We start from the raw sequence: 15,655 nt of genomic DNA on the forward strand, positions 1-15,655 counted from the left end.
TCTGTTGAAACGTTCCACCAGACCATTGGTCTGGGGGTGGTATGCAGAAGAGAACTTGTAGGTGACCCCACATTCTTTCCACATAGCCTGCATATACTTCGACATAAAGTTGCTGCCACGATCCGACACAACTTCTTTAGGGAAGCCAACCCTAGTAAATATGCCGAGTAAAGCTTTTGCAACTGACTTGGCAGTTACAGTTTTCAATGGGGTGGCCTCAGGATACCTGGTTGCATGGTAGACCAGCACCAGGATAAACCTATTGCCCGAGGATGTTTGCGGGTCAAGGGGACCAACAATGTCGATCCCTACCCTTTCAAATCGTACCCCCACAACTGGGAGCGATACCAACGGAGCTTGGATTGTCGCGCCAACCTTACCAGACAACTGGCAGGAGGCACAACTCCTGCAGTGACTTTCTTCTTGCACCCCCATCTTGGGCCAGTAGAAGTGCATGGATAACCTTTGCTTGGTCCTCTTCATACCAAGGTGACCAGCAAGGGGAACTTCATGCACCAACTGCAGGAGGAAGGGCCTAACAGCAAGGGGAACCACCAACCTCCTATGGTCTCCTTCTGTAGACTCTGTGGGCTCACTATACAGGAGTCCACCTTCCCAATAAATCCTATGCGTCCCAGGAGGTTCACCCTCAAGCTGGGAGCAGGCCTGTCTCCTTAGACCTTCCAGAGATGGGCACTCACGTTGGCCTTTACTGAATTCGTCCCTATCAGGACCTCCTTCAACTAACAAGTCTTTTAGTTCAGGATGATCGTTGGGGTCAAATACTTCAGGCATCGCCACCTCCTCGTCAGGCCCGGGCGATTGACCAACTTCCTCCACCGCAGTGGTAGGCGAGCTCGGGGGAATATTCTCTTTCCCTCGTCATGACTTGTCGACTCCTTTCGCCTTGGGTTTCCCCTTCGGCTGGGGCGGCGTATTGGTCTTGGCCAATGCTGCCCGTGCTTGAGACCGTGTGTAGGGTCTTTCGGCAGTGTCTCCTACGAGCCCTAAAGCTCTGAGATCATTACCTAACAAGACCTTTCCCGGGACGTTTCTCTGAATGTTCACTGGAATCCTGACTGCTGTACCATTTAAAGTAAGATTTACAGGTATTACTGGAAACATACGGAGGGGGCCGTCAGCCAACTTAGTGGGCATCAGAGTAGCTCTGGCAACTTCCTCTGAGTCTACCAAGGTAGAATCCACTACAGTGCGACTGCACCCACTATCCCTAAGAGCTGGAGTATCTACTCCATTGATCAGCACACTGTCTTTAAAGTAGTGCTTGGTATTATCCGGAATCCTAGCATAAGCCTCTGCGACTTTAGGCTCCCAGGAACCCAGGGAAACTAAAACTACCTCAGCCTCTATCCCGCTGGGAAATGAGTCTGAGGAGAAGGATGCTCCTGTAATCTCTTCTTCCTCGTAGGAGGAGAAGGCCAGATTAGCGGAGTGGACCCCCAAAGGTCTAACCTTACACCGGGGATCCCCCTTCACGTGGTCAGTTGCTCCACAAGCAAAACAAGATCCATTGGGTCTGTTTACATAGGGAGGCTTATTGTAACCAGAGTTCTGTTTCGGAGGCTGACCTCCACTACCCTGCGAGTTCTCTTGTGTCTTACCCTTATTTTTCTTTTTGTGGCCCTTATGAGAAGAAGATTTAGCAGATTCTCCACCCTCCATATCTTTGGACTTTTTCCCTTCCTCCTGCTTACCAGGATGATTTTTGTTCTTATGGGACACTCGATGTGACACCCATAAGTCTGCTGCAATGGCCAGCTTCTTAGGATCTATCTCCTTCGAATCGGCCAAATGCTGCTTAAGCTCCGGGGAAGAAGATGCAAAAATGTGTTCCAGCATGACAAGATTTATCATGCCTTCGAAGGTAGAAACCTTATAACCTTCGACCCAGCCAGTTAAGTTTTTCAAGGATTCAGTGACATAAGATACCCAAGTACCACCTTCCTTTTTCTTATACTCTCTGAAACGTTTCAAATATTGGGCCGGAGTCTTCCCAAACTTTAAAATGAGAGTTTGCTTTAACATTGCGAAATCAGCTCGCTCAGCCTTCTGCATTTCCATAATGGCACTACAGCCAGAATGGGGCAGTCTGCTGAGTAACCATGCAATCTTATCAGCATTGTCAACTTGTTGAACTTCGCATGCATACTCAAACGCATTCAGCCAGTCCATAATGTCATTCCTTTCTTCATACACACTGAGCAGATCTTTCGGAAACCGTGGATGAGAGGAGGCCCCAGACCCATGTCCAGGACCCTTAGACCTATTTGCAACCTGAAGCTTGGCCAGTTCCAACTGGTGATCCCCGTCTTTTTGTTTTTCTGCCTGTTCGATTTTTAGTTTGGCTATGCTGAATTCAAGCTCCTGCTGCCTAAACCGCAGCTCTTGCTTCTTGAATTCAAGCATAGCCTCCCCATCAGCACTGGCAGAGGAAACATTAGACATCTCGTCCTCCCTGTCCTCGTGGTCGCGATGGATCAGTGCAGCGGCAGAACCGTCGGTTCTACCAGTGAGAGCAGCCCCACCACCTTCCGCACTGTCCTCAGAAGTTATAGCGTCAAGCTGCGCTTCTTGCCACGCCACGATTCTTTGGATCATTTCCAATTTCGTGCCTTGAGAGGAAACACCTCCCTCCGCACACATCTTTTTCAATGTTTCTGATTTGGAAGCATTTAAAGTTAACAAGGTATTTGTTTCCAGATAGTACTATGGCCTTTTTAAAGTTATATTACAACAATTCACTATGTGTCCTGGTTGGAATAACCTGAAATGCCTTAGTTTGTGCGCAACACTGGATACCTTCAGTCGTATCCCACCGCTGTACACCAATTTGTTAAGACGGATTTCTGAACTCTGTCCTGGTGGCGCAGAAGTTCAGAAGGCCAACCTAATTACTTGGAACAGGGTAACCTCTGGACGAGCCAGACCAATCAAGGTAGCGATCGCGGCGGTCAAGACTAGGTCTCAAGAGGGGTGAGGGTGACTGAAAGCCTGCAATGAGCACACAAAGCAAGATCACTTACAAACTACTCCAAACAGTTGTTATATAAAAAATATATACACATTTATTTCAAGGCCTTTAAAACAATGACCGTAGCGAGAAAATCACAATATCACGATAGTAAACCAACACATACCATATCAACACAATATATATACGAATACGACAGTCGCAAGCGTTATATGCACGAAATGTGTAGTCCACCTAAAAGGGAAGGAAAACAGGCAGTGCGAAATAATGATTAGACCCAGTTCGCCTTCAGCGGCACCTAACTAGATGGAAGTCCGAGCCCTGCGAAGAGTGGAGCCTCGTGCTCAAAGTACCTGCACGCGCTGGTGCCCGATGCAAGCAGACCCAGGCTTCTCCGAGTCAGTTTCAGCAGCTGGCAGGTTCAGAAGAGCAGGGAACGCCTCGTGGTCGTGTTGAGTAAAAAGACGTCCCAATCAAAGAAACCCGCACAGTTTGTTACCACAGCAGGGCAACGGAGCGGCCGTGTGTATCTGAGCCAAATGTACACTACTCACTTCAGACCTGGGAACGCCAAGTGTACGAAGCGTGTGAGAGTGACAAGGACTCAAAATACTACACAACCTGGCGGCGGTTACAGAGCAAGACTCCCGTATAAGCTGGTCAGTCAGCTGGATGGCCCAGAGACGCTTCCGAAGGCTTACTGGCAGGAGATGGTGAAGATGCCGAGAATAGCTGTTCCCGCTATTCCAAGGGTCGAAGTACCAGTACAGGCCTTCTGGTTTGATCAAAGGTGAAAAGGGTTTCACAAGGCAACAGCAGTGCAGAGGAGAAGTCCTTCAGCGGGTCACCAGCGATTCCTCGGTCCAGCCTCTTGGTTGCAGGATACTTGGCTCCTGTATTCCTTCGTTCGTGAGAACTCAGGAGATCGACCTGGTAGTGGTGTTTCCAGCCCCCTCTTATCCACGGTTCCCTTCGCGCCAAAACGGAGGGGACCCAATGGGAGATCCGCTCATCAACACTCACACCATTCGTGGACCAATCACGGACCACGGTGGTCCCAGGCATTCACACCACCCTAGACTCCCTGGCACCCAGGATGTGTATTGGGACCAGACATCCCAGCCCACACCCTGGAGGCACACACAAGACATGTAGAAGCCCGCGAAAGCATCTGTGTTTCGCGGGAAAGTACATGCCCAAATAAGGAAGGCCCCGGGTCGGCTCGACCTGGGGAAGGTGAAGGGAGCAAGACGGTCAGCGGACAGGACAAAGGAGCCTCGTGGTCTGGCCATTTTGGGAGCCAGGCCACCATTTTGGGTTAAGCGCGAGAAACGCGCTTAGAAGGCCAAAAGGAGCTCAAAACACAAGAAACGATCGCTGCCACCATTCCCGTCCCTGAATTACTTGCACCGATCAGATACAATCCTAAACGAGTATCTAGGGCCTGTAGAAGGCTAGAGACCCAAGAGAGCTGTAACTTAGCTTACAGTGCCCTCTTGTGTCATGTTGCACGAAAGCCGCAACATGATAAAAGAAACTACGGGAAACAGCGTTCCCCGGTACTGACAGTCTTAAGGGCATGTCAGTATCTCCGTAAGAAAGGAGCGAAAGCCCAGAGGAGTGCGGCAGAAGGCTGCACTTCTCTGGCAAAGTCAAGAATAAGGTGAAAAACAACAGCAAAAAGTTTAGGGGTTACCACATGGAAGGAAAATTACCTACAATTACGAAATCTTTCTTAACACCCCCACACCCACCCAAAACAAGTTATAAAAAATGTTATTTTTGTTTTTGTTTTGCCTCTTTCCTAGGAGCAGATTGTGCTAGCAATCTGCCCCACGGTGGGGCTACATGAGATGTCCCCCATGCATTTGGGGGGGGGAGAGGGCCACCCCCCTTTTCAATAAAAACATCCTTGGTGGTTCAGTGACCCCCCACGCCCAAACAAAACAAGTTATAATTTGTTTTATGTTTGTTTTGCCCCTTTCCTAGGGACAGATGGGCACATATGTGTGGCCATCTGCCCCTAGGGGGGGCTAAACGTACTTCCCCAGGCTTGGGGGTGGCTCTGCCAATATTTGCAGTGTCCCCCACCCCAAATGGATGGGAGCATCTCATGTAACCCTTCCTAGGGGCAGAAATCTTCCCCCCAGGGAAGGCTACATAAGGTGCCCCCATCCACTTAGGGTGGGGGGAGAGGGCCACCCCTCCTTTCAAACACAAAAAATCCTGGTGGTCTAGTGGAACCCCACCCCCACCCAAAACAAGTAATAATATATATGTATATATATATATATATATATATATTTGTTTTGTCCTTCCCTAGGGGCAGCTGGGCACATGTGTGTGACCCTCTTCCCCCAGGGGGGTGGCTAAACATACTGCCCCAGGCTTGGGGGCAGAGTGGCTCTGCCAATATTTGCAGTGGCCTCTCCCCTCACCCCAAATGGATGGGTGCATCTCATGTACCTCTTCCTAAGGCAGAAATCTGCTGCCGGGCGGGCTACATAAGGTAGCCCCCATCTACTTAGGGTGGGGGGTCACCCCCCTTTCAAACACAAAAAATCCTGGTGGTCAAGTGGGCCCACCCCACCCCCACCCAAAACAAGTTATAATATAAATATTTTTGTTTTGCCCTTTCCTAGGGGCAGATGGGCACATGTCTTTGGCCATCTGTCCCCGGGGGGAGCTAAACGTACTGCCACAGGCTTGGGGTGTGGATCTGCCAATATTTGCAGTGACCTCCCCCCCACCCCAAATGCATGGGAGCATCTCATGTAACCCTTCCTAGATGTAGATGTCTGCTCGAAGGGAAGGCTACATAAGGTGCCCCCATCCACTTAGGGTGGGGGGAGAGGACCACCCCCTTGCAAAAATCCCTGGTGGCTAGTGGTCCCACCCGCACCCACCCCACCCAAAACTAGGTTTAAAAAAAATAATCTATTTTTTTGTTTGCCCCCTTCCCTGGGGGCAGATGATCACCCATCTGCCCCCAGGGTAATGCCCCACGCTTTTAGCGGCCAGTGGGAAAGGGCAGTTTACATAGTAAGCAACGCCTCCCCCGACTTAAAAAACAGATCCCTGCACAACACACAAAACACATATTCTGGGGGGGATAAATGACATTACACCGCCCCACTTAAAATTGTGGGGGGGATTTGTCCACCCTGTCCCCCTCATGTCCTACGCCCATGGTGAAGATCTTAACAATTTAGAGATCAATGATCAAAAATCATTATCTTCACAAAGAAACAGGTCAGTACGATCTGTCGTTGATCGCTTGGCGATACGCAACTGAATAGAGTTGATGTGCTGACCTACCTGGACTATTTCTAATCACTCCACTAGGATACTTTAAGAACAGAGATGGAGGGGGAAGATCAAGCCTATGCAGGCCCAACTTCAGCATATTTGCTGGCTCTTTCAGAGGGTTTCAGTTTTAGCAAGAAATAAGTTTTATTTTGGGAAAATAGTCCCAGATTTGATTCATGGTCTAGATATTTTGACTTTGTTAACACACTTAAAGGCTAGCTATGTACGAGGACCCTTTGAAGTGCAGTGTCTGTTCCAAACTGCATTTCTCAGACATGAGCTGGGCTTGATTTCATTAAAATGCTTGGTACTCTAGAAAAAGCTTTCTTTCATTGTTTGCAAAGTTTGTCTATTCGCCTAAGAATTCTCTATTTTCGGATCTCAGACAGCGTTGGTTAGAGAACACGATTCCCTCGCTGGTATTATTTGCCACATCACAAGAATCCATACTGAGAGAAATTGGCTCTGATATATGGGAACTAACAAACAACCCAGTTGGGGTAAAGAAAAAGTTATATCTGTGGGAAATGGAGGCAAACCATACAGCAAATGGGAATCTATTCTCTATATTCTGAATATACAGCTGTTGTTCATAGACGTGAGTACTTAGCTAGCTGCCTGACACTCTTTCCCTGCAATAAATTGGGAACCCTATATATGCGCCTCACATTTAATGAGATTGGTCCCCTGGAATAGGCTAGGTATACAATTGTGCTTGGTAGTACAAACATAGCTGTGGGCTCTGCCCTAATATAAATGCACCTGAAACTCTGAAACATCTGATTATCTAATGTCCACAAATGGTATGGTATAGTATATTTTATCATACACAGTCAAGTGTTTCAAAGCGCTCAAGAAGGGTGGGAACAGGGGAAAGAAACAAAAGTCGCACAGAGCCCTTGAAATTCTGAGACGATAATAGTCTGCATAGGCAGAGTAAGTGTGTAAAATACATTTAACAGTTTGAGAAGCAGCAAATAGGCCAGACGGGGACTCTGCAGTTTTACCAGTGCAAATTAACGGGTGAAGACAAGGGAGAACAGACAGACGATCTTAAAGCACGTTGCTCATGCAAGTGCACAGACGGTCACATGAAGGGGGAGGTCCAAGTGCACCCGGTCGGAGGAGACTGGAGTTAGTGCAGAGAGAACCACTCTCTTGGTTTAATTCACAAGTGCATTGAGTGTGGGTGGGGTGCAGGGCCCTGAGGCAAGTGTGAAAAAGGACTGGCGGGCAGTGTCAGGGTTGCCAGATGGCACTTTAATGAAGAGGAGGGAGAGAGGGAAGGAGAAGAGAGCTAGGTTAGCAGGGTAGAGGGAGAGAGAAGGAAGAGGAGAAGAGGAAGGTCTTGAGGAGTTATGGCCAGGATCCTGCATTTTCTGCTTGATGATATTATCCAGAAAGATATCTTACCCCCTACTTGGAACCTTTCTTATATCATTCCTATCTATAAGAAAGGAGATAGAGAGTGAGCCCAAGAAATGATTGACTAATAGGAATCCTGGACGCCTGTAGCACATTCTTTGCACCATTGTTGCTTAGAGTGATGGATTCCTGGGTAGAGAAATTGGGCTCTTTCTATAGTTCCAAGTGGGCTTTCCAAAATCATACACATATAGAGTTCAATACTTTTATAAGTTTCTCAATCACAGATGGCTGAATATTTGCTTTGCTTAAATGGGGATAAGACTGAACTATTATGGTTAGCCCCACTGGCTCTCGTATCAAACTTGATGACGAGTATGTATCCTTCACAATAGACAACAACACCATCCCCGTCACCCAATCAGTCGAAACACAGGGAGTCTACTTAGATTACAACCTAACTATGTCTAGCGGAATCGCTGCTTCGGCAGCCTACTACTCCAAACTCCTCAATCGCCACCAGACCGTTGCTATCCACCACAAATTGCCTGTCAATTTGTAGAGCCCTAATAGGCTCAAGGTTGGACTATTGCAATGTCCTCTTCACAGGCATCTCAACTAAAAAATGCAGCTGCTCTGGGCATCCACAAAAGAGAACACATCTCAGTAGCCAGACAGCAAGCACACTGGCTGCCTGTCCACCAGTGCATTCTCTTCAAAACGCTTGCTCTCCCGCACACATGCACAAATGCATCCATTACACAGCACCCCCTACTTATCTCACAGAGTCATCATTCCTCACGCCTTCAGACCCATAAGAACACCATATGCCAATATATTGCCTGTTTCCTGAGTTAAACATGCCAGAAAGGGAGAGGCAAGCTTGCCCTTCATTTCCTCCAGGCACTGGAAACAATCAGAACAAGACAGTTTGCCTAAAACGTCACACACACCGCCCTAAGGCATCTACCCAGCTACCACTACATGTCTAATGTCAAACATCAGTATTCTATTGACAATGAATCATGATATGCAGCTCAAGCTGTAACCCTGTGCTGCGCTATCACATGCGTAACCAATCTGTCTTATCTAGACTCAGATATGGGCCAATTTAACCCAGGCACCTAGCAAGTAATACAACCAAGCCATGTTATACTGTGAGCAAATGTAACCTAGCCGCCTATCTATGTACTGTAACTAAGCCATTATCTTCTAACAGTGCCTTGATGACTCTGGGCTGTGTGCACGCTATATAAATGCAAATAAATAAATAAATATGCTAATGTTGGTGAGCGTCTGTGGGCTGCCCTTATGCTTGGAGAGATGATTTCCTTGATCTAAACTCCAAATTTGCCACTGGGGTGCTGAAATTACCTAAGGCACCCACACAGCTAAGAGCTGAAGGTTAGCCCACCACCCCACCAGCAGAAATAGCCAGTAATTACCAGTGCCAGTAATGCCAGGAAATCCCCACATGCAGTCCTGCTGGACTCCATGGAATGGGGATTAACCGCTCTTACCCTTACTTGTAATCTGCCGGTAATGCCGGCAGACCAATTGCCGCTAACAGTGATTCTGACTGCCAGTATCCTGGGGGTATAACAGGATACCAGCAAACTCTGTATTATACCCAAAGTATGTTGATTTTAGGTTTATATTTAATATGTGTCTATATTGTATGTACTATTAAAATAGTTTTCTTGACTTAATGGATGTGATGAATATTCCTTTCCTACATGTATGCAAATAATATATATATAATACAAATCAATTCAATATGAAAGTATAAAAAATATATGTGTGGTAAACACAGACAATAAAAGTAGTTATTTGTAGGCAAAGGGATTCTTGCTGCTCTGGGTGACACCCATATGCAATGAACCAGCCCCTCGGCGAAAGGCCCACCTCATTAAGCAATGAACAGACCTGCTTTAAGGAGCCACTCAAGCTGTGCCCGGAGATAAAGTAACTCCAACCATTAAATTCAGCACCTGCAACTCAAATGCATATAAGGTTCACACATTGAGAAATATAGTTTTCAATAAACGTTATTAATCTGGTTTGGAAACAGAAGAGATGCTGTTTGTAAAATCGGCTTGTGAGTAAGAGGCAGGCTGTGCATAAGAGGACACCGAAAACTTCAACTGATTGTTTTTTCCTCTGTAACGTGAGTGTAATTTTAATCACTCAGAATGTTGGCTTTGCATGACCTCTGAGTAAAAGCCGACCGGGCCTTGTAAAGAGGACCCCCCCTCACTATTTCAAAGAACATATAAAACCCTTCCTTGTATGGTTGTGGCTTTTCCATAGAACATTTGTCTGCAACTAAAATTAAATTGAGATGAAATTAGAAAATGTTATATTAGTTAAATAGTATTTAGTCTGAGAGCTTTACTGGCCACTGTAAAATAGATATATGTTTGGCCAATATGTCAGTAGAATCTATTGCTTACACATTGCAGAGCCAGCATGGGGACCAAAGTTACCCTGTGTAGGGAGCGTCTATTGCAGTTCTGCACCCTAAGACCAGGAAGGTGTAGGTCAGTAGCAGGCACATAGCATAACAGTGAAGAGATGGAGCTGGCAGCCTGTGGATCCCCAGGGTCATGTGTTAAAATGGAGAGAAAGAACAGACCTTTGGATCTCCTGAGTCAGATGGAATGAGGGAAACAAACGGGTGATCTGTCAGAACCCTTGTGGCGCAGAAGCATATGTGGAGAATAGCAGAATCCTTCAAGACATATAAAGAGGGCCTCCAGGAAGGAACATAGCTCCACAATCAGGAAAAGGGGAAACCCAAGTCTTCCTAAGGAGCTCAGTGACTGGCGCAGTGGGGCACCAAGCAGCCAGTGCACCAATGGGAAAACTGCTCAATATAAGAAACGCTGTCAGGGATTCAAGAAATTAGAAGGCACATTTCCATCCGAGGTTGCAACCAAGACAATCTAAGGGGAAGGGAAATAACTAAAAGGAAGCACCCTAGACGTCAGTACAGTTCAACAAGTTCTCAGAAATATACTAAATAGAAATATAGAAATATACAAAAGATATAAGGGCCTACACCATACTTCCTCAGGGTTGTGCAATGGTTTTTATTTATTTAATGGAAATTACAGGTAATGCAATGCATTTTTTTCATACAAAAATGCTTACAAAACTTTTAACATTTATTTACAGAGCGGAGGACCAGTGTCCTTAACAATGGGAGAGAGAGCATTGATATAAGACCTGGGGAGGTAGAGTCATGAGCAAGGCACAGGGACAGTAGGGCTTCACGTAGGAATGGGCTAGTGGAGTAAGTGCTATGTTTTAGGATGAAGGAGTGAGGGATGAGTGCTTTGCTTTAACAAAGTAAGGGCTAAGGAGAACAGGGTTATGTAGTGGCATAGAATGCTATGCACGTGGTTCCTCAGATGGGAGGAGAGTTAGGATGTTGGATTAAAAAAAGTAATACAGTGGCAGTAGTCAGGAGATGATGATTATGAGCATTACAGAGTAAGGGATATAGGAGAAGAAGACATTAAAACGAGACGGGGCTCAGGGTACGAGAGATGGTAATGAGGCGAGCCGAGAATGATCTTAGGGAATGTAGGGGAGAGTAGGGAGTCAGATTGCCTGATAGATAGGGTGGGACAAGTTTGTATATAGTTTTGAAGATGATGGGAATGAGTTTATGCTATGTGCTCTGTTGCATAGTTAACCGTCCTGACTGCCGACAGGCTGCATAGGTGGAGGTGAAGCGGTGAAGGTTGAATGAATAAATAGACAGGAAAGGTGAAGACTGTGTCGAGAGGTGAAAAAGCATAGTTGGGAAGGCCATAGAGTAGACTTGCACAGTAGAGAGAGCACTAAAGGGGTGATTTGGTGCTTTTCAGTGTGAAGGGAAGAATATGTCTTATTTTTTGATATTGAGGAGATTATGTGTGCCCTATTTTGGAGATGTCGAGTTAGAAGTTGTGAGATATGTCGAAGACGACACCAAGGTTGCGAGCAGAAGCTTAGCAGGGAAGACAGTCAGGAGAGAGAAATAGAAGAGGGGGAGAGGAAGAGATAGGCTGTTTGGATGAGAACTAGAGAATTTCATTTGTAGTGAACTTGACAATGAGTGAGTGAGATGCCATCCATTTATTATTATGGAAGAGAGACAGTTAGACATGTTTGACTGTAGCTCACCAGATAAGGAGGCAAAGGAGAAGAAGATCTGCAAAGAGCTGATAGGAGAAGCCATATGAGGAGATCAAGGTGCCAAGACCAGAGGTATAGAGAGTGAAGAGAAGTGGACCCAGTGCAGACCCTTCGGGAACACCAGCAGTAAGGGGGTGGGTAGGGAGTTAAGGCTGTTCCAGAGAGCCTTGATGTGTCTGGGGACGAGATATGAAGCAAACCAAGTGAGGGCTTGTTCCTGATGCCTAGGATAGATAGTGCTGAGAGATGGTCAGAATAGCTGATGGTATTGAAGGCAGCAGAGATGTCCAAAAGAATATAAGAATAGATGAACGTTTAGTATGACAAGTGACAGAGATGCAGTTGCTGTCATTGAGGCGAGTTTACTCAGTAAAGTGCACAGGTGGGAATACAGATTGCAGAGGGCCCCAGCAGTTGAGTGTGTCAAGGAACCCAGTGAGTAGTTTAAACACGATATGCTCTAGAATTTTAGAATAGTAAGGTAGAAGAGAGACACTACTAAAATGTGCAGGGCTGGCAGGTTCTAGGCCAGGTGTATTAAGGCTAGTGGTTAGAGTATCTGACGTGTTGGATTATGGACACAAGGCACTGTCAAAAGAGAAGTTGAACAGGGAAGTAGGATATGGACCAACAATGTGACCTATGAGTTTATACATAGTGCTGAAAAGAACCAACTTCTGGACATTTGGTCGAGCCAGGGAAATCCCTGGGAAGAACTACAAGAACATTTAAGGATTGTTAACATAGACTCCCTGGAGACAGCCCTTAAGGCTGAGCCACTGAGACCAGGAGAAGGGAGTCATTCTCCTGGTCTTACCTTTTGTTGAATAAGAAGCCATTGAAAATGATTGTTGATGAACAGTCTAAGATTGACAACAAATGAGAGTCATTATCCTGAAACTATTTCTGTTTGTTAAAACCTTCTTTTGATTAGTGATAGGGCAGGTGCAGGACAGAGTTGCACAGAGGACAGACTCTTTAGTAGGACACCACCCTGATGACGAGTTATTTTTCAGTAAGGTAAGGCCAGCCCTTTAGAGTAGCCAAGTGCAGATGAAATCTACAGCAATCATTCATTTTTGCAGTGCAGCAGAATTAAGATGCACGAAAAGCCTGAACCTGGATAATCACGCTGAATAGCTACATGTGCTTCATCCGTAGTGCACACACAGCAAAATTTGGGGCCAAGTGCAGATGCAGTCTGCAGCAGTATCTTGTTTGACCAATTTGGTGAAATCAGGATCAAAGAAAATCCTACACCTTAGAAGGGTCTCTCACCACTTAATATGTGACCCGACCCTTAGGCAAACACAGAGCAAAAGTGTGAGGCCAAGTGCAGACAGGTGCACAATGATTTCATGCAGCTAAAGAAATGGCTCCACAAGCAGACAGCTGTTGCGCTGCGCAGTCCGACTCTGAGTTTCTCCTACTTGAACAGTCAATGGGAAGTTCAAATTAGTTTGCTGATCACATGACGTTGGGAGGGCCTTGCATGGTAACTTTCTAATTAATGTATCCTCGCCAACATGCGAGTACGCTTAGCGAACGGCACACAAGCATTTTATGGAAATGTCCTTGTCTTCTGGGAGTTAATGCAGGGAACTGAGGACTACTAACATGTGAAGGTTTCCTCTTAGGCCCTTTATGAACCTGCCCATCTTTTTCTGAATAACGTGTAACTGCAGAATCAAGCCTTTGGGTGCAATCAGGAATGGTCTGGAACAGTGAACTATTTTGGCTCAGGGCACCTCACTTTATGTGACCTATTAAGGAAGTGCAGAATGAGTGAAAGTAACCAATACAAAATATGTGTGGCTGCTATAACACGCCATATTTAAATCTGGTTTGTGAACTAATAGGTTGCTGTTAGTGAAATCTAATAGTAAGGGGAGTACTAGTTCCGATGCACATAGAGTATGGCTCAACTTTGTATTTCGTTCCTGTTGTGTGTGTCATTCCTGTTGTGTGTGGGATATATGGTCCAAACGAAAACAGTAAACATCCATTTTCATTGCCCACTTGGAATATGTCAGCTGAGGGAACAAGAAAAGCAATGTGCTTGCATTTTACAGAGGAAATCCCATACAGACACATGACTCCTTTCCAGATATTATGTATATATTTGTTTTCGGTAGCACGACTGCTAAATTAGCTCATGATGCTTTCAGCAATAGTTAAATAATTACACCAGTGCATGGTCTAGCATGTAGTCAATTGTGCACTTTTAGACATGGTCTATTTTGGCTCGGGGCACCTCACTTTATGTGACATATTAAGGAAGTGCAGAATGGGTTTTAGCATGTGGAAGGAGTAGCACAATTTATTTGGGATGTTTTGAAGGGTGAATGAGAGCAAGTCGTAACATACGTGACTTTTGATACAAAATATATGTACATCTGGTTTCTTATGTAATGCATTGCAGGTACTAAGCATTATTGATAAGAGCAAGGCTATATACAATTCAAACAGAGAATGGCTTAACCTTGTCTTTTAATCCTCTTCTAGCAACTACACCTACAACCACAACTGCTGGTAAGTGTCCATTGTCTTTATTCTGTGTACTGACTTGGAGTGTTTCCACTGCATAAAGGAGATGAGCTGAATATTCCTGGCCCCCTATTTCTGAATACATTTTAACTGGAGTGTTTGGCCTTTGGAGGTGTGGAGAGTAAAGTATAAACTGAAACGGTGATCAATTTGGAAGAGTAATAAGGCTCTGAACTCCTCTACTTTATGTGGCGTGTTGAGGAAGGTCATAATAGAGTGAAGCATTTGAAAGTGGTAACACCATTTCCTGTGTTGTTTTTAATCTGACGGGTGAAAGTAAGAAAGACGAAATACATGTGGCTGCTATAACAGACCATATTTAAATCTGGTTTGTGAACTAATAGGTTGGTGTTAGTAAAATGTAATAGTAAGGGAGCACTAGTTCTGATGCACAGAGAGAATGGCTCTTTGTGTTTCGTTCCAGTTGTGTGTGGGACATATGGTGCAAATGAAAACAGGAAACATCCATTTTCATTGCCGGCTTGGAATATGTCAGCTGAGGGAACAAGCAAAGCAATGTGCTTGCATTTTACAGACTAACTGGCCGATTCATTGAACAAACGGGCGCCGAAAAAAGTGGCGCAAGCTGGCGCAAGCAGGCGCTAGCGTGAAAAATGTGTGCGATTCATGGAAGCTCCTGCACGTGTTTTTCCCGAAATGTGCGCCAAACTCGTGCGTGGCGCACACGTCATTGCAACATCCCGAACGCTGTGCACAGGGAAAGCACACAATTTCCGCGCACACACCAAAAAGGGGGCAGGACCCTGGGCATAACACGCGGAATGGGGAACAAGGCGTGAAAAAGAAGGTGTAACTGGGGAAGTACTGTAGGGAACTACACGGAACGCCCACACGCACGCGAACAACCCGTATTAACCCGCGCATGGCAAAAGACACGCATAGGCGTCAATGCATCCGCCACACAAAGGAAGTCGGAAGCGTCCCCGTGCACAGTATAAAAGTGCGAGCAAACAACAAACACGTATATACAGCTACGATGAATGCCCCATTTGTCGCAGCACTGATCGTGGGACACCGCATGAGAAGGAGAATATCCAGGGCCCGCTTTTTTTCACCCCTGACAAGCCTTTTTGGAATGCCTGATGACCAGGTCTACGGCAGGTATATGTTTCCACCTCGTATCATCCTAGACCTGGTCAGGGAGTTGGAAGATGACCTTACATTCCCCACCCTCTGCTCCCAAGCATTGAGCCCCTTGGAGAAGGTGCTCAATGTCCTGCATTTTTTGACCACTGG

General features: G+C 46.0%; 1 long non-coding RNA gene across 3 annotated transcripts in view; it reads left to right on the forward strand.

The window, feature by feature from the left end:
- LOC138562527 (uncharacterized) overlaps positions 1–15,655 on the forward strand; it is a 173,500-nt gene that overhangs the window by 8,837 nt on the left and 149,008 nt on the right. For all 3 annotated transcript variants that reach the window (XR_011299337.1, XR_011299339.1, XR_011299338.1), the window contains exon 2: positions 14,357–14,383. This is a non-coding gene — a long non-coding RNA (uncharacterized lncRNA). The remainder of the gene's footprint in view (positions 1–14,356; positions 14,384–15,655) is intronic.

Source organism: Ambystoma mexicanum, unplaced genomic scaffold (genome assembly GCF_040938575.1).
Source record: "Ambystoma mexicanum isolate Mex_15411 unplaced genomic scaffold, UKY_AmexF1_1 Mex_scaf56, whole genome shotgun sequence".
Lineage (NCBI taxonomy): Eukaryota > Metazoa > Chordata > Amphibia > Caudata > Ambystomatidae > Ambystoma > Ambystoma mexicanum.